We start from the raw sequence: 19,304 nt of genomic DNA, 5'->3' as shown, positions 1-19,304 counted from the left end.
CCTCACATTTGCAAGACCAGCTTACATGTCTCTTGCCCTGCATTTTAGTCATGCCTTCTTTTTATTGCTTATTACCAAATGTACTCTCTTGAAATTTTCTGCTCAGGCTGGTTTTGAACCAAGGTCCTCCACATTTTTGTCTGCTGAGTAGTTAAGAATAGGTGTGAGTCTCCATTGGCCAGATCAAAATACTATGCTTCAAAAACAAACAAACAAAAAATTCTTTTCAGAGGTGTAAGTTGCCTTAGGAAGTCTTGATATAGTCTCTCTGTGTTATAAAGAGAAAGAGATCATCCAAGAGTCATTAAAACATTATAGTATTGAATTGTACTTTTCTGTACTGAAAAAATAAAGTCTCCCAGCATGGCATTTTATCACACTATTACTAATGGTTTAGGAGGATCATCTTTTAAAATATGACACCGCAGGACTAGATATTTATGAAATCCGACACTGTTGATTCTTCAGCTAGGTCCCCCTTTAAAGATGGTCTGCAGTGGGAAAAATCCACTTGCTCTGCTTTTCCAGAAAGTCAAAAATTGCTGTGCTGTACCTCAAATCAAATTGTTAGGCTGAGTTTTAGAAAACCACTGTATGATGAAAGTCAAGGCTGAGACATAGGCTCTGTGTATCTGCTACCTCTCTCTAACAAGGGTTTTGAAATGCTTATGTAGGAGGACTCTAAGATGAGGGCCAGACAAATGTCCTCTCAGAAAAAATGAAAGGATGAAGGTTCATACTGGAGTGTTCACATTGTCCACAGGTGTGATGATTTGTACCTGTTATCCTAGCACCTGGGAGAGAGACTGAGGCAAGAAGTACACCAGTTAAAGCCAACTTGGGTTCCATAGCAAGACATTTGTCTTAAAATACATACACACACATACATACATACATACTACATACATACATACATACATACATACATGCATACATACATACATACATACATAAAGCCAAGTATAGCTGGGAAGCTGAGATCTGAGGATCATTGAAGCCAGACCTGGTAGAAAAGTCTGTCTGTTATCTTCAATTAACTCCCCCAAAACCAAAAGTAGAGCTGAGACCCAAAATGGGAGCGCATTAGGTTTGAGTAAAAAAAGTTCATGGCCTCTGAGGTCAAATACCACGACGGACACAATAAATAAATAAACAATAAAATAAAGCAAAACATTGCAATCTGCCTAACCACCCTTCAGGAAGTAAAGTTTCCATTCTCTGGAGAGGTCACGGATGAAATGGTGCAGAGTAAGAATAACTGACATCCTTCCTGTCTGTTCTGTCTTTCCATACCCCACATCATAGAGCTCCTGGGCAGGTAGCACCTTGTATTCCTTTCCCACAGCTTAACTGAAAGTTTCTTCCCAGCAATTTCTTCCAAGAGACAAATATCTTCATTTATAATTTGATGATACTAATCTCTTCAAAGTGAATGTTGAATGACCGATCCTTTAGAAACTATATGTTAGATAAACCACCTCCTTCTGTGTATCCACTTGTGAACTATTCATTCAGAAATGAAACAAATAAACAAAAAAAAAGGCACCACAAAATTCTCACATAAGTTATATGTCTTGGTGTGAAACATCACAGTTTTTAAGCATGTGAATAAACAATTTTTGGATACCTGAAGCCACAATGGATAGAGCTGAGAATTCAAACAGCATATACTTCTTATAAGTAAATATGGTTCTGGGGCTTGAATTCTGCACCTGGGCGCTGTCGCGCAGCTTTTCAGCTCAAAGCTAGCGCTCTGCCATTTTAGCCATAGAGCCACTTCCGGTTGTTATGGCAGTTTATTGGAGATAAGAGTCTCAAGGACTTTCTTATCCTGGGTGGCTTTAAAACGCGATCCTCCGATTTCAGCCTCCTGAATTGCTAGGCATGGGCCACCAGCGCCCAGCTCTTTTAAAGCTTTTTATGTAAAATTAAATTTTACAAAATCACCTCGTGTTTTCTAAAGTATCTTAATTAAAGAAATACAATAACAATAGAAGAAAATTAATATACTGAGCATGTAGAACTTACTATATGGTTACACATATTGCACATGGAATGACACAGGTGTGAAGATGGGCTGGTATCCCCCATATAGATTTATAGTCTGGTCAGGTGGCATTGAAATGAAGAGGAAATGTTCAGATAACCCTTTAAAAATAAGTCACTTATCATCTATTATCACTGGCATTATCCATCTCTTCCTGCCACTAATATCCACTTCAGGTTTTTACTCTCTTTATAGTGACCTGGGCTTTTCCAGGCAGGTTATAGGCAATAATGTAACCACTAACTGATCACTAGCAGGCAGAGCAATGTTTCCTCAGAAAAAAAATATATATATGTATATATATGTATATACATATATATATAAAATAATAAAGAATGTTTAATGCTTTAATGCCTAAAATTAACTGCAAAATAACTTAAAAGACTGAGCCAAAGCTTGTGCTCTTGTGGCTATGTCGTAGAACACCAGTCAACATGAAAATTAAGACTGATGGGTGTTCAGGTACCATTAGTCACAAGGCCTGAACACCTTAGCACCAATAATGTAAGTCTTTTACTTACCTTTATTACAGTTCACATATAATGTTTGGTTTATGGAATATAAAATATAACATAATGGCTGAATTGGAAAAAAATTAGGAACTTTTTAGTCTAATTGGATAATCTGTAGTTGATGATACTAATAACAAAAAATAAATTGAGTAATACTTTTAGAGGCACTAATTATTACCAGCTCATGTAAAATTAAAGCTGAAAAGGCTTTACATCCATCATATTTCCTAAGAAATGACTCTGAAACCATAATTCTCAACATGGCTGTTATAAACAGATTGCTGCAGAACAAGCCCATTGGCTGATTCTAAGGGATATAGGCTCTTATTTCCTGTTCATTGTTGAGTCACACAAATACTGACTTTTTTGTAAAATGTGATGGGATCAGCTTAAGAACAAAGTGTTGGCACTTGTCAAATTCTTAGAAAGATTATAAAATTGTTCTATGAGTTTTGCTGTAAAACTTTATTGTGGACTTGAATATTTGATCAATAATAATGACAAGTAGTAGTGGAAGAATTTGTCTTACTTTCAAAGAAATGGACTCATACTGAAAGGTTTATTAGGAGCTGGCCTATTACTCAAAAATAAACCATGGCCTTCTATGTAACGTAAGACTCACATGGAATAGAGATATGATACAAGGTGACTCTCTGACATGATAATATGATAAAAAAAAAGTAAAATCACTGGCATTTTCTTTAAAACAGAAATAAAAGAAAGTAAATAATCACAGAAGATGTCTAAAGATCATCTTGCACCTTCAAATACGAAGGGTTATTTTTCACCAATTACAGTCTTAAATTAACTTGAATAAAAATAACATATAAACAAAGACTCTTTGCCTGCTTCCTATTTCCATCTTATCCATAACAATCCACTTTCTTACCCTATCTGCTAGTCACCTACACAAGTCCAAGTCCTACAATTTCTGGTGACTTGTGTGTGTCCTACCACTCTTCATCCAAAATGCAATATGGCCTGTGCAATTACACATCTCTGCCAGATCGTCTTTTACTACACTACCCTCTGTTTCCAGTGCTTAAGTTCTGTGGTAAGAACTAGTGAGTTAAAAACCATTGTGAAGGGTAAATAAAGGAGGAGGCTTTAATGCTTGATGAGAAATGTACTCATTATCTTGCCTATGTAATAATAAACCCTCTGTACAGTATGTTCACAGAAAAATTAAAATTAAAATTAAAAAAATAACAAAACCATATAGTTCAGTGATAAAATTTAAAGCAAATTTTTTTTGTTTGTTTTAACAAAAAGTGAATATATGAGAGCACTGTAAGATCTTTTATTCCATCCTCTATCCATATTGATAATAAAATCCAAATTATCAGGAGGGATTATCAGAGTGATTAAGAAAATGTAGTGTTTGTATTACAGAGTTCAACAACTGAATAAACTAATTTATCTTTTACTTTCATCAAATCTTTCAGTCAGGCTTAGTTGAGAATATATCAAAATCCTTAGTTTGTTGAGATTTTTTGAATATGTGAAAACAGAATGAAGGTTCCTTATTTTTTGGCTCATAGTTCATTCTATTTAATGTTTGACCATAGCTTGATTAAAAATATTTTGTCTATTCTTTTTTCAATGATATCAACAAAGCAGTTTGTATTTGGAAATATGCAAAACTGAAGGAAAATAAACCAGATTTTAGTACCCATCTCTTTCTTTTTATTAGATCAGTTCATCTTCAATTTGCTAGCTAAAATCATCAAGGCGTCTACATACTGAAATTAGTAAACAAGTATGTAATGGCTGGAGGTGTGGCTCATACCTGTAATCTAGCTACGCAGGAGGCTGAGACATGTGGAATCATGGTTTGAAGCCAAATCAGGTATTAAAGTGTTTGAGCTTCTGATGAATAAATACAGGACACTTAGATGGGCATATGAAATTGTAGCCCCTTATACAACGTTAGCAGTTCAGAAAAAAATAAATTAAATTCAAAAATTAAAAAAAATGCTAGCTAATGTTTTAGTTTTACAACAAAATATTTACAGATGAAGTTCTGTTACAATAGTGTCCAGTTTTCCATATCCAAATTCATTAGCATCTATTTTGCTTTTCATATAAAAGACATACTGTAGTTTAAAATCTAATATGACCTAATATGTATAAAGTTCTTAGAATTGTGCCAACAAATCTGTGTCTTTTTGCTACATGAACAGGCCTTTTCTGTGAAGAGACCAAATAGATGTAGAGGCCCAGAAGAAGAAAGAACAACAGAAGGAGATAGAGTAGGAGAGGGAGATAAAGTAGGAGAAGGGGGAGGGGACATGCCAGCTCTCCTTTTTCCAGATTCTCAGTTGTGTATGAATAATAAAAATACAAATGATGCAATCAAGTAGCCAATTGGACAGGCGGAGATAAGCTGTCCAGAGAGTAAAACTGATCACCTTTCTTACACACGGAAGCACTATCGTCATTCTTTGCTACAAGCTTAGAATGCTCCATAAAGCATTGGGGGGGGGGGAGAATAAAGAATAACTGAATATGAAGAGATAATGTTGGCTTTGTAATGTCATAGAATGGAATTAAGGTAAAAATGCTGCCAAGAAATGGAGTCAATTTATAGAAAACACAAATGAGTAAAAATAAAACCTATTACATGTTAGATATTTTTTATGACACTCTATAGAAAAAAGTATTTCTTACAGGGTCATAGGGGAGTTCTATGTGAAGTCTTTCCCAGCAATCCCACTTTTGGGCATTTACCCAAATGTTTACAAACAAGACCACACTAAAGCTACTAGCACAACTATGTTTATTGCAGCATTATTTACCATAGCTAAGATATGGAACCAACCCAGATGCCCCTCAGTAGATGAATGGATCAAGAAAATGTGGTATATATACACAATGGAATTCTATGCCTCCATCAGAAAGAATGACATTTCCCCATTTGTTAGGAAATGGAAAGGTTTGGAAAAAATTATATTAAGTGAAGTAAGCCAGGCCCAAAGAAGCATAGGTCCCATGGTTTCCCTTATTTGTAATATCTAGTATATGTATGAGTCAAGCGGAAAAGGTCAGATAATGTGATGTCAGGAAAATGAACCCTTAGATGTGTATGTTAAGGTTTTTTTCTTTCATGCATGTGTTTCTAACGCATTTATAAGATTATCTCTTTGTTGCTTTGTATGTCCCTCCCCCACAGTATAACCCCTGCTTTCACTATATTTGATGTCAGTATAACTTGTGGAGGAGATGAGGAAAAACCAGTTGTATAAGGATACAGGTGGACCTGTTGCAACAATGAGAAGTACAAGTTGTCATGTCCAAAACGAGCTTTACAAGGTAGGTGGGGGGGGAAGGGGGGGAAGGAGAAGGATTGGGATTGGGGGGGGGATGGGGGAGGCTGGGAAGGGATGTGAAGGGTAAACACAGGAGGAGGCTGCAATGCTTGGTAAGAAATGTACACATTATCCTGCCCATGTAATTGTAACTCCTCTGTACAGTATGTTCACAAATAAAATAAAATTAAATTAAAAAATGTATTTCTTACAATCTAGTATTTGTGTGTGTGTTTTCTAAGTTTTAGTGATGCACAAAGATAAAAATGATCAATAGAACACCTAGACATTTTTTCGAATGCAGGTCAAAGTTCATTAATATCATAAAGCCTTTTGTGACTTTAAAAATAAGAAGACAAGTCTAACCAATCCCTCAGCACTGCCATAGCACTTGGACTGTATAGCATGTTCTTCAAGTTAGTGCTTATTGCTCAGTTCTCTGACCACCGGCTGCAGACTGAAAGCTTATTGAAGGCTTGCTTCTGTGTGTGCAAGTGTATAATTTTTAAATGATTAAGGAAGAAGGAAATATAAGATTAAGTAATAATTAAAAGTCACTAGGTTTTCAGTCCTTGCTCTGTTCTTATACAGTATAAGGTCCTAAGGCTTTGAAAGCTTCACTTAATCACTCTCAATGCATAAAAAAAAACTACACTGAATTTATAGTATAATTTTTACTTCATTCTGATCCCTTTTCCAAGAACTTTTAACCTTAACTTTGATTCTCAGTTACTTCAAAGAGAAGATTTTAGCTATTCTCTGCAAATATACAGAGCACAAACTGATCTAATGTAAGGGTCGGCCATGTACTGCACAAACAATTGAAGTTAATTTATTTATTTTTTGTTTGTTTGTTTGTTTGTTTGTTTTTGTTGGTCATGGGGCTTGAATTCTGGCCTTGAGCACTGTTCCTCAGCTCTTCGGCTCAAGACAAGCGCTCTACCTCTTGAGCCTCAGCGCCACTTCCGGTTTTCTGAGTGGTTTATTGGAGATAAATGTCTCATGGACTTTCCTGACCAGGCTGGCTTTGAACCTTGATGGTCAAATCTCAGCTTGCTGAGTAGCTAGGATTACAGGCGTGAGCCACCGGCGCCAGCTTAGTTGTTTTTGGGGTTTTTTGTTTGTTTTGTTTTTAAAGATAAATTATCTCATTATGCTTAATAAAATAATTTTGTATTTTCCCAAGATTAAGCTGAGATGTTTTGTAAGCATAAAACAGTTTCAAGTCTTTAAAGTTACTTTAAAAAAAAAAAAAGAAAACAAATCAGTGTATTTGTGGAAAAGTCTGAGTAAATTCCAAAGAATTCATGCCCAATGTACATACTATCCAATTGATGGAGAATACTTTTTTTTTCCTTTATATGTCTATCTGTCTCACCAAATCTAGATTAAAAAAAAATAACTCTATATGCTTTTACCAAGTGTCTACACAGCACATTTCACAGCTATGAGTCTTTGCAAAGATCTAAGGAAGAAAACAATAACGCAAAGGAATAATTGGAGAGTGCTATTATAGGAAACTTGTGGTATAAAAGAAGACCAAGCCAAGAGAAGGGAAGTAATGGAAAAGTACTTAGGATATCTATTGAAGCATTATTTCAAGATAATCCCAGTATAATTACAAAATTATAGTTAGTAATCAAATGACCACTTTTAACCATGATACACCCAACATATAAGTTATGCAATGTCGCACAATATCATGATTTCAAAAACCACTTTGTTCAAAGTCTTCACAATTAATGGGATTGTTTGGTGCCTGAATGCATACAGAAACCTCTCTGAGTTTTTATTTATCCTCATATGGATTTCAAAATAATTTATAAGCAAAGAATTAAAAGTTAAGGATAAAAGTCTCAACTTGGGGCTGGAAAGTTGGATCAGTGAGGAATGCTTTCCTCTCATTCATGAGGCCCTGGGTTCGATTCCTCAGCACATAAGCAGAAAAAAGCAGGACGTGGTGCTATGGCAGAAGTGGTAGGGCATTAGCCTTGAGTTGAAGGCCTGAGGCACAGCGCCTAGGTCCAGAGTTCAGGCCCCACCACCAAAAAAAAAAGCCTCAACTATTCACAAGTCAGAGGATATTAATATATGCTTACATAAATGTAGGTTTGTTAAGATAAAACTGGCAATTAAGTGGATTTGCCTGAAGAGTTGTCATACTACAAGAATAAGGACTAGTTTTTTACCACAGAGATGAGGACAGCCAAGATACCTATGCTTGATATAGATTGCTCTGTAATCAACATTAGCATTTACAAGTGTTCCTATCCAGAAGAATCTCAAGTCCTGGATACAGAGATCATTATACTACAAAATAAAATTACAGGGCTAGAGACATAACTGAGTAGTAAAGCATTGCCTAGCATATCTGAGGCCCTGGGTTCAATCCTCAGTACTGTTTAAAAGTATTAATTATTAAAATTCAATGTGACCTCATGTCTTAGCTGATTTTTATTTCTTAGAAACATACAATAGTCTTTTTGTACTATAACTTGGCCCTACCCCAATGAAACAGATTTTTGCAATTTTTCCTCATTACACTCTCCAATTTTTTTTTCTCATGTGTAAAATTTGTTAAAAACAATCGAAATTTTATACATAAACACCTTCAGGCATTCAACATATTTCAATATCAAACTAGGGGTAGAATTTTTTTTCAGTTTTGGAGTTTTAATTCTATCACTTGACTTTTACTCCTTGAGTCACATGTTCAACCCCTTTTGCTGCCATTATTATTTTTTTATTGTGAAAATACCATATTGAGGAGTTACAATTACATGGCCAAGTTAATGAGTACATTTCTTATCAAGCATTGTTGTCTCCTCCTTTGTTCCCCTTCCCCTCCCTTGCCATCTCCCCCCCACCATTACTCTCCCCCATCTCTTCCAGCTCCACACACCCATTCTTAATTAATAAATTATATGAACATCTAAAGCCTTATCATTTTATATAAAAGATGTACACATTCTATAATGTTTATGGCAGCACTGTGTTATCTAACCCTGACATCAAATTTCAAAATAACAACTATATATGAAATCAAATAAGATTTTGATATAGTTTTGTTAAATACTCTTAGGTTATTCCTTCAAATAAATCCATAGATCAACATTGATTCTGTATTCAAGCACATGACTGCCCATATTATGGATCTATTCAGAATAAGTGGTTCATTGTTTTCCTTCTTACTTATTGTACTTTTAACAGTCTATTGTGTATCATCTTTGTAGCACACATTCACTTTTATATTATATAAAAGGAAGGAACAAACAATGTTCTATAAATGCCTGAATATTTTAAAATATTGCCTTTGTAGGTCAATGAGATGGTGCCAAAGGAAATGAATATATATATATATGTATATATATATGACTGTTTTGATATATCTGTACTTACAACCTATATAACAAGCAAATATTGATGAGTTGTTTAATACTTGATTTTAATCCCTACCTACTCATTCAATGTCTTAATTATCATTCAGTTTTTAAGTGGCTTTGCTTATTTCAAATTTCCTAACCCCATAAACATCTTTTGAAGGCTATTCAAGTCTCCTCTGCATCTGATTGGCTATAGCTGACTTCTGCAGTTGTAATATGCAAATATAAATCTTGGAAAAAAACATACAAAAACAGTAAGCTGATAGTTATACTCTTGTATATATGTTTGTTTTTGTTTTAAAGCTAGTTATTGATCATGGCATCCCTATGTATCTACCAAAGTCAAAGTACCTTCTTCTTGTAAAAAATATTATAACATGTATTTATACACACAAACACATACATATATCAGTTTAGCACAGAATGCATGGACTGCTGTACAGATCTGAGAATTCTGAGCAGGAAGTTATACTGCCAAAACATCTAGATTAACAGGAAAATATTCAATCAACCATGACGTGTCCAAGTATCTACACTCTTGGCATTGGGAAAGGAAAATGTTTAAATGATAAATGCTACTTTTCATTTTCCATCTGGCTGTTCTGGCTTCATGTAGACAGAGTCTCTGACAGTCAACACTGATGACAAAACAATTTCAGGTTTGAGATTTGGTTCCAGCCCACCCATGTAGAGGTAAACAAATTAGTTCGAAGAAGAGAAACTGTTTAATGTCTAATCACATCTCTGCTTTCAGCCATGAGAAGTCTCTGATGATCTATGTTTCCTTCTCCCCTGACTGTAACTCTATCCTGTTTCACAGAAAAGTGTTTCCCTGGAAAGATACCAAGCTCAATTATCAAGACGTATCAGCAATCTTCAGTAAGACTCCTGTCAGCCTTGGGCCCCATGAGCTGTGGAAGAAGCTATGATTCTCTGCAGAATGGTACAAAAATCATGATTTTACTGGCTGAAGTCTCCTTGCATTTCTTTAATGAATGAAATCCTTAGGATAAATTGGGAGAAATATGGTTATAATGAAATATATGAAAATATTATTTTTAGTTGATTTGATAAGGATACTCATTTTGGCTGTACAGAAGTCCAGAAGAATATAAAGTCAAACATTAAAGGTACCATATATTACTTAAACAAACCTAAAATATGGACATTAAATTTGTAGATGGTGTCAGAATTAATTTGAAGCAGAGAAATTTGAAGCAGAGCTAAAATCTCTGAGGAGTGAGTCAAATTAGCAGCATTTTTAAAGTTATGATGTGTATACCACCCTCCCCAAATAAACAATGCATACAAGTGGGTTCATACTAGTATATCTAAGCTTATCTGTATGAAAATATGTACAAGTACAGTTACAAGATTTTTTTCCACATAGATACTCACACAACTGAGATAGCTTAACTGTTTTTCTTTCATGCGATTGTTTCTAACATATTTATAAGATGAATTCTTTATTGCTTTGTATGCCCTTCCCCCACATATAACCCCTGTTTTCACTGTATTTGATGTTGGTATAATTTGTGAAGGGGAAGGGAAAAAACAAATCATTTAAATATGGATATAGGTGGACCCATTGCAACAATGAGATGTACAAGACATTATGTCTAAAAATGAACTTTACAACTTTGGTGGGGAGGCAGGAAGGGGGAGATGGAAAGGGATGGGAAGGGGAAACAAAGGAGAAGGCAACAATGCTTGGTAAGAAATGTACTCATTTCCTTGTTCATGTAATTGTAACCCCTCTGTACGGTATTTTCACAATAAAAAACTTATTAATTAAAAAAAAACAAAAAATAGAAGTAAATTTCATCAGTCTTATATTTTTTCTCACAGTCTCTTATCATTTACTAGACAAAATTTGCTAGGAAACTCATCTTCAAAGTTGTCTTTAATCATTTTAACAGTAAAATATATTGGATTTAGCATGTTGGAGTTTCCATCAGGATATTGAATTTATCCAAATTTTACTCCTGCTGATAGCAATAGAAGATTCAGATATTTTTAGTTCTAGCAATCTTAATAATATGCACTCCTCTCTTCAGGTCGTCATAAAAAAGAAAACTGTGTCTTGATTTCTATAGCAAAACTTACTCTGTGATTGTGGTGTAGGTTAAGTATCTATAATTGATACTACAAAAAGCAAATTGAAATCTATATTTTATTTCAAATCAGTGGATGAGTTATCTCCTAACAGTTTATCTGCATTACATCATTTACAATATATAGAATGTCTCACATCCCTATATGATTAATGATAAAGTTATTGAAAAATTAGCATAAGATCTCTGACATATACTAAAATCCATGATTCTTTTTTCAGTCTACAAACTATTGTAGACATCACTTCTGAACTAGATCAAATAATTTTATTTTTAAGGTAATTAACATGCATGGTTTCTTACATTTCTCATATCCTTTAGTGTAATTTTAATCAGTTCCGAGTTTGTGGGGGAGGGAGGTATAGACCTAAGCATCATACTTACTTTTGTGTATGTTTGTGATAGGAAATAATATGAAACCCATTTTTTGGTGTCTTAATTCTTTAAGCATTTATTGTCTGAGGTAACAAGATGAGATGAGGCAACTCTTTAATTCAGTGGCTGGGAAATGTGTTTGAGGACATGGTCTTCTTATATATACTTTGATTCTTTCTCTTATCCATTGGAGTTTGCCAGATCCTCTTATGAGAACTAAAGCCCTAAACACCACTTCTTCACATATCAATATCTGAAGATTTTGAATGTTGTAAAGGGTTATTACAATCCTAGAAGACATTCATCTATAAAGCAAGATTGTACTCCATCTTTCTTATATTCCTGTCTTTTCAGGCAATGGGCTACTGTGGGAAGATTAAATAATCTTTAGATCCCTGAAAGCTCTAGTAAGTCACTTGAAAACAATGACTTTCTGCAGTTCACTCTGTCAATAAAAGAAAAGAAAAAGTATATATTTAACAGAGTCCTCTTAAGCATTAAACCAATGTTAAAACAATATTGTACATACAATCTTGTAGAAGGCAATTCTAATTTTAATTTAAAACTTTCAATAAATTCTATTAAATATTTTTATTCAAAGTATTTTTATATCATCATAGCGTTCATTGTTTCCGAAATATCACTGCTTTTCTGATTTTCAGAGCACAACAGCAAGTGGGACCCAGTAGAAACATTAACCCAGTCTTAGTTACTGATATTTAGAAGTTACTTTGTGGGAATATCCAAGTTGTGTTACTGTGCCTCTCTTTTTCCAGACATCATATTGCTGAAATATTTTCCTCAGTTTTTCCAGTGGTAAGATTAAGTGACAGTATATGTATTGAGTTTCCACATTTCTTCTTTTCCACATTTACCCTTTCATCTTCCATTTAACTTCATAATAATTATTTTCACTATACTTTCTATAGAATTTTTTGGTGGTATTTGGATATGAACTCAAGGCTTTGAGTTTGATAGGCACGTATTCTACCACTTGAGCCAGATTCAGAGCCATTTCTGCCTTTTTGTTTATATTTACTGCAGATCAAGAGTTTTACCAAGACTGACCTTGAGTATCAGTATTCCTACCAAGAGCTTTTGAGATACTCAGTACCCCAAACTAGAATCACATCTCATTTATGGATTGAGATGAGGTGGCACTAACTTCGTTCCCATCCTTGCTTAGGTCTATAATTGTCATCTCTTCTAATCTTCTTATCTCAGATTAGAGGTATGTGTCACTGCTCCCAGATCTAATGGATTAATTTCACAGTATTCTTTTATTCTATGATTTTTAATCTCTTGATTTCTCACTATATCTTCTTTAGTTATATCACTTATTGTCTCTCGACTCTAAAGTACAAAGCATAGCTATTAGAACCAAATAGCATTGTCTCTGATAGCCATTTCTTTGTGGGTCAGAAGTGGGTGTGACTCAAGGAATTGCACCTGTAGAACACATGATCTTTTATTTTTTTTTTCCTGTGTATCTCTACCTAGAATGGATATGCTGGATATCACTCTTAAGCATCTTCAACTTTTATACTCTCTCTCTTGTATGCATTTTACTTAAGACATATAATACATTAATATGTGAAATAATGATGCAAACAATTTGTCAATAGAAAATACTGTACTAATGATATGAAGAGAATTTTAGTATTTGGGCAGTAAGGTAAAAACTAAGGCTTCTTGGTGTTTATCAAGGCTTCTTGTTCTGAGAGACAAAGACATGTGTTAGCCATGAGAAAAGAGATGGTTCTCAGGTTAGGGGTCAGGAATTTTGGATGACTATATTATTTACACATGCAACAGTGATAAACATAAAGTTAAGAATTCTCACTTTAAAACTGGTCATGTAAGTCACAGAAGGTAATAGGAAAAAAACTGGTTTTCATTAGTAATTTTTTATCTTGATTTATAGCTTTTAAATAGACAGGTAGTAGAAGGTTAGCCTGTCTTTGAATTATGACTTGTGCATTCCATATGTGAATCACATGTTGCCAGTATGTTCTGATTCAATTTTTATGTGAGAATTTACTAATTCTACTAAGAATATACTTCTGTACCATATATTAAAATATTTATCAGCCAGGTGCCCGTGGTTCAGGCACGAAATCCTAGCTACTTGGGAGGCTGTGATCTGAGAATTGCAGTTTAAAGCCAGCTGAGGCTGGAAAGTACACGAGACACTTAGCTGCAATAAACCACCTGAAAAACAGAAGTGGCGCTGTGGCTCCAGTGATAGAGCACTAGTCTTGAGTGGAAGAGCTCAAGGACAGCGCCCAGGCCAGAGTTCAAGCCCCATGACAAAACAACAACAAAACAACAACAAAAAATCAATAAAATAAAATAAAATTCAACTATATTTATTGCAGCATTATTTACCATAGCTAAGATATGGAACCAACCCAGATGCCCCTCAGCAGATGAATGGATCAAGAAAATGTGGTATATATACACAATGGAATTCTATGCCTCCATCAGAAAGAATGACATTTGCCCCATTTGTTAGGAAGTGGAAAGACTTGGAAAAAATTATAGTAAGTGAAGTAAGCCAGGCCCAAAGAAAAATAGGCCCCATGGTTTCGCTTATTTGCAATAACTAATATATGTCTGAGACAAACAGAAATGGTCAGATAAGTAGACGTCAAGCGAAATGAACCCCAAGATAAGGACTCAAATGTTTTTTCTTTCTTGCTATTGTGTCTAACATATCTTTCTTTGTTTCTTTGTATGTCCCTCCCCCACGGTATAACCCCTGCTTTCACTGTATTTGATGTTGGTATAATTTGGGGAGGGGAAGGAAAAAAAACAAATTGTTTAAATAGGAAGGCAGGTGGACCCATTGCACCAATGAAATGTACAAGATGTTATTTAGAAAAACGAACTTTACAACTTTGGGGGGGGGGTTCACGGAGGGGGGGATAAATGGGAAGGGATGGTAAGGGGAAACAAAGGAGAAGGCAACAATGCTTGATAAGAAATGCACTCATTGCCTTGCCCATTTAATTGTAACCCCTCTGTACGGTATTTTCAGAATTTAAAAAATAAAATAATAACAAAATAAAAAATAAAATATTTATCAACTAAAGAGGAAAAATTGTCATTGTGTTGTAGAATTTGAAATGATAATGGTACCTTAATCCTTGAGGGGAGGGCACACACACACACACACACACACACACACACACACATACACACACACACACACACACATATATGTGTATATATATATATATATATATATCAGAATTTTGAAAGTGGTAAATTCTATCTCATGATAACTTCTTCTTACATTTTGTTTATCAACACTTTCAATGGGAATCAGAAGAGCACTGTTAATTGAATACTATATCTTATTTCATTTTTTTCTGAATTTTTAATTTATTTATACTAATATATTGACTAAATTACCATGTTATATTTTAAGGGTAATAGAACAAAGCCAAGACTTCACTTCATCTAAAGAAGGATTAAAAAATAAGACAAAGAGTATGTTGAAATAGAACAATGAGGTTTTGGAGATTGATTTGATAAAGGAAGAAGGGATGAGAGACATGTAGAGAGAGTCAATTCTCATCAAGATGAATTGTGTGAATACATAGGCATGTCAAATTCAAATATCCTAGTACAATAATGATAAAAAATACAAACAGAACTGACATTCTAAGAACAGTAAGTATGAGGGCACAATGATGATGAAGAGTACAATGAGTAAAGATTGATAGCAGAAACTTGTGTGTTTTCTATTACAGCAAGTAGGTAGGAAAGGCTAGAAAAGAAGACAGACAAAAAGTAAATTGAGAGAAAATTCCTTGATCAGACATCTGCATAACTAAGTTGAGCCCAAATTGCTGAAGCTTTATCATTGCATATTTTATTTCTATACATATTTTATTTCCTTCAGCCTTTCATTGTTCTGTGTTGCTCATTTGAGTTTCCAGAAGGTTATATTTTCTGTGTCTATTTTTAATCCCCCACTGAAAATAGTGTTTTCATAACTACAAAGCAATATTTCTTGTAAAAAGTTTCTATAAATAAAACTGAAGTAATTTTCCATTATTGTTGCATAGATATAGGAAATTCAGATAGAAATATAATCTTAAATTATAGTTCTCTAACAATTTTAATTTTGAGCTAAAAAACTATGTAATTTTCAAAGGTAAATTACAGGACATATACAACATGCTAGAACTACTAAAAAAAAACCTGAAGTGTGGGAATAGATTGAGTCTACATACATAATGAAGTGTATGAATTATAGAAGATCCTCACCTCTCCCAGAACATAGAATTGGTAGTAAAAATGAATAAGTACTAATCACCTGTGATTTTTTTATTTATTTAGGTGATGAAAATAACATGTCATATTACTAACATCTATCAAATAGATGCTACATATGTAATTACATGTTATTAATAAGTCCTCATAATAGGACATTGCTTCTGATGTTTACAGATTCTATTAACCAAAAAAATACATGTTTTAACACTCCTAAAAAATATCTTCCATATCAATGATACATTTAACCTTTAAGTCAGTATTTGAAAATGGAATTTTCATAATGTCTGTTATGTAAAACTCATAATACTGCAATTAAGAATAAAGGAGAATTGGGGGGGGGGAGGGGGGAGGCTGGGAAGGGACGTGAAGGGTAAACAAAAGGAGGAGGCTGCAATGCTTGGTAAGAAATGTACGCATTATCCTGCCCATGTAATTGCAACCCCTCTGTACAGTATGTTCACAAATAAAATTAAAAAAAAAAAGAAACCAATTTGAGTTAGTCAAAAACAAACAAAAAAAGAATAAAGGAGAAATCTAAGAAGTTCAAGTTGAGAACTTTAAATTCATATACAAACACCAAATGTATTGTTTGAAAATTTGAAAGTTTAAATCTACTGTTTTCTGATTTTTTTTACTTTGTTTCATGGAATTGAATCCCAAATATTTTATTCACAACCATTTTACCTTAAAACACAACATTATGCAAGATGCTGAAAATACACTCAGATTTAATCTCATTTATTCTTTTCAATGAGGCACATTGCATGTCTGAAGGACTTGAGGATTCACAAAGCATTATGATGTGGAATTTGTTTAACTTGACCTAGAAAATTGTTTGGGTTAGTTTTATTTTATGGTAGTCTTTGTGTAATACAGGAAATAGAAAAACACAACATGTAAGTTGTATTTTTTTAAAAAAAATCTCCAATTATGCTGCTGTATAATCAATCTGAGTTACTAAATAGACACTTTCTGGTAAACATTTGATAACCTTCAACTCTATCTATTTCAGGCAATTTTTATTATTGCTAAAGAAATTCCTCATGAATCTTCTATTGTATTTCTGATGCATGAAATTCTGATGTATGAAATATATAAGCAATGAACATAAATAATTATCCAAATTCCAGTCATACCAAAAATACATACCAGTGTATTTAGGCAAAAATAATGAGTCATATCAAGAATGATTGAATCAGACACCTGCTTTACATAAAAGAGAAACCAGTACTGATTTCTCGGTAAATGGTTTTTTATAGACAACCTTTGATAAACAACATCATTGAATTGAAATGTATGTTAATGTACACAGTTTATCCTAATGATTCTCAATCACCACTGCTTCTGTAAAAAAAATCCAAAAAACTAAAAATATAAAACACCAGAAACAACAAACATAACTTGTTATAGACCCCTGGACTGACTAGTTTTTATAGAACAAGGGTCACCAAACTATTTTCTTCAGATAAACCTATCTCTCCATGTGTTTCTTAAGTTATATGCATACACAACTAAAAATGTCTTTCTTTTACTTTTCTGTTGTGACTTTCTTGTTATCATGGCAGTTTGGAGCACTCATGAAATGTTTACATAGTAATCACATAGCACAAAAAGATTAACATATTATGGGACATTTTGCTGACCTGTTCTAAGGCAAAATATAGGAAAGTAGATGTCTTACTAGAGACTTGCCTCAGTGTCTGTGGAGAATAAGTTAAAACTGTTCTCTACATTTTGTTATTTTTTTCATTTTTCATTTTGTATGTGAAGTTAATTGCCAAAGTGTTGTGTAAATAGGAGTTTGCTGCAGAATAGAATTAACTTAAAATATTCCTCTTTTAAAGAACTTGTTTGCAAACCAGTACCTTTCATAAAAATTCAATTAAGAAAAATCTCCTGTCTTCAGGAGGGTGGAGGGAAGAAGGCACAGAACTGGAGGAACAAACAGTGAAAACCTGCAACAGTGGAGTTCACTGGACACTGATGCAAGTGAACTGTACAACTTCTGGGTGGAGACAAGAGGTAGGGATTCAGAGTGAGGGAATAGAAAACACTGTACAAAGAAATGTACTCAATTCCTGACTCCCATAATTGTAATCCCTCTCTACATCACCTATAGAATAATAATAAAATAAATTAATTATGAACAGGATCATAGTAGAACATGAGTATCATCTTTCTCAATTAAACACATTGAAATGTGAAAATCACCTAGTTTATACTGAGATCAAGGGATCATATTTTAAATTTTTTTAATTTCCTCCCCCATAATCTTGGGGTATCTATAAATATTACATGATATTTACTAATGTTGCATTTTCTTTTAATTTGTTGTATTCGCCTATCTTTCATTGAATATTTGAGATCAATTTTAATTTGAAGTGAGAAAAGTTCTTTCATTTCACTGAATCCTTCAATGAGCTGCCTTTTAATTCTTCTATAAAGGAACAGTACTTTAAGTATGACATTATCAAATTAAACCTCTTGGCCCATCCTGACCAAGTACATTGAAAAGAATGTCTGAAGTGAAATTGGTGAAGTAATTTCACCTATACATTACTTTGGCAGGGAATCTTTTTATCATGAGTCATGTCAATGTTTGAAAAGTAGTGAAGAACTTGGCAGGTAACCATTTCAGCATTATTTATGAGCCACTAGTGTCATTAAATGAAGCCCTAAACTCTGCAAGGTTAATGAAATTGCAGGAAAACCTACCATCTACCAATCTCAATAGAAAATTCTGTGACACCCACAGGAGGATGGAAGCAAGTATACAAACCCCTGAAATGATCTGACTTTTAACTTCCTATGACACAAAAAATGATAATTTAGTTACCAAAAATAAAATTTCTTAGGGAGTATATTGATTCAGCTAATACACACAACTATCCAAAAACCTGGATATTTGATATCCAAAACAAATTTATATTGATTATTACATATATATATATATATATATATATATATATATATATATATAAATCTGGAATACTACACAGTCATTATTTCTAATGAGTCATTAGGCAATCAATACTAAGAAAAATGAACGAATTTTGAAAGAAAAGTATAAATCTTGAACACACAAGTTTTACTTAAGTAATAGCATTCCTTGATACAGTTTTTATTTAAAATTCTTTTAACAAACTTTTATTTTGTTATTAATGAGTATTTGTAATTTTCACTCATCCAATTGTAAAATATTGATAAGATGTTTTATGATGGATATCAGCTCTGGCTTAAACTGATTATAACATTTAATGACAACTCAGTCCCAACAA

At 33.6% G+C, this 19,304-nt stretch overlaps 1 long non-coding RNA gene across 1 annotated transcript in view; it reads right to left on the bottom strand.

Moving 5' to 3' along the window:
* Positions 1–1,770, bottom strand: part of LOC138813508 (uncharacterized) — a 31,205-nt gene extending 29,435 nt beyond the window's left edge. Inside the window, exon 1 of the long non-coding RNA XR_011367827.1 lies at positions 1,628–1,770. This is a non-coding gene — a long non-coding RNA (uncharacterized lncRNA). The remainder of the gene's footprint in view (positions 1–1,627) is intronic.
* Positions 1,771–19,304: the final 17,534 nt, after the last annotated feature.

This window comes from Dipodomys merriami, unplaced genomic scaffold, assembly GCF_024711535.1.
Source record: "Dipodomys merriami isolate MVZ:Mamm:240054 unplaced genomic scaffold, mDipMer1.0.p SCAF_6, whole genome shotgun sequence".
Lineage (NCBI taxonomy): Eukaryota > Metazoa > Chordata > Mammalia > Rodentia > Heteromyidae > Dipodomys > Dipodomys merriami.
The sequence above is the reverse complement of the archived record's forward strand: the minus strand, read 5'-3'. Positions and strand labels throughout refer to the sequence as shown.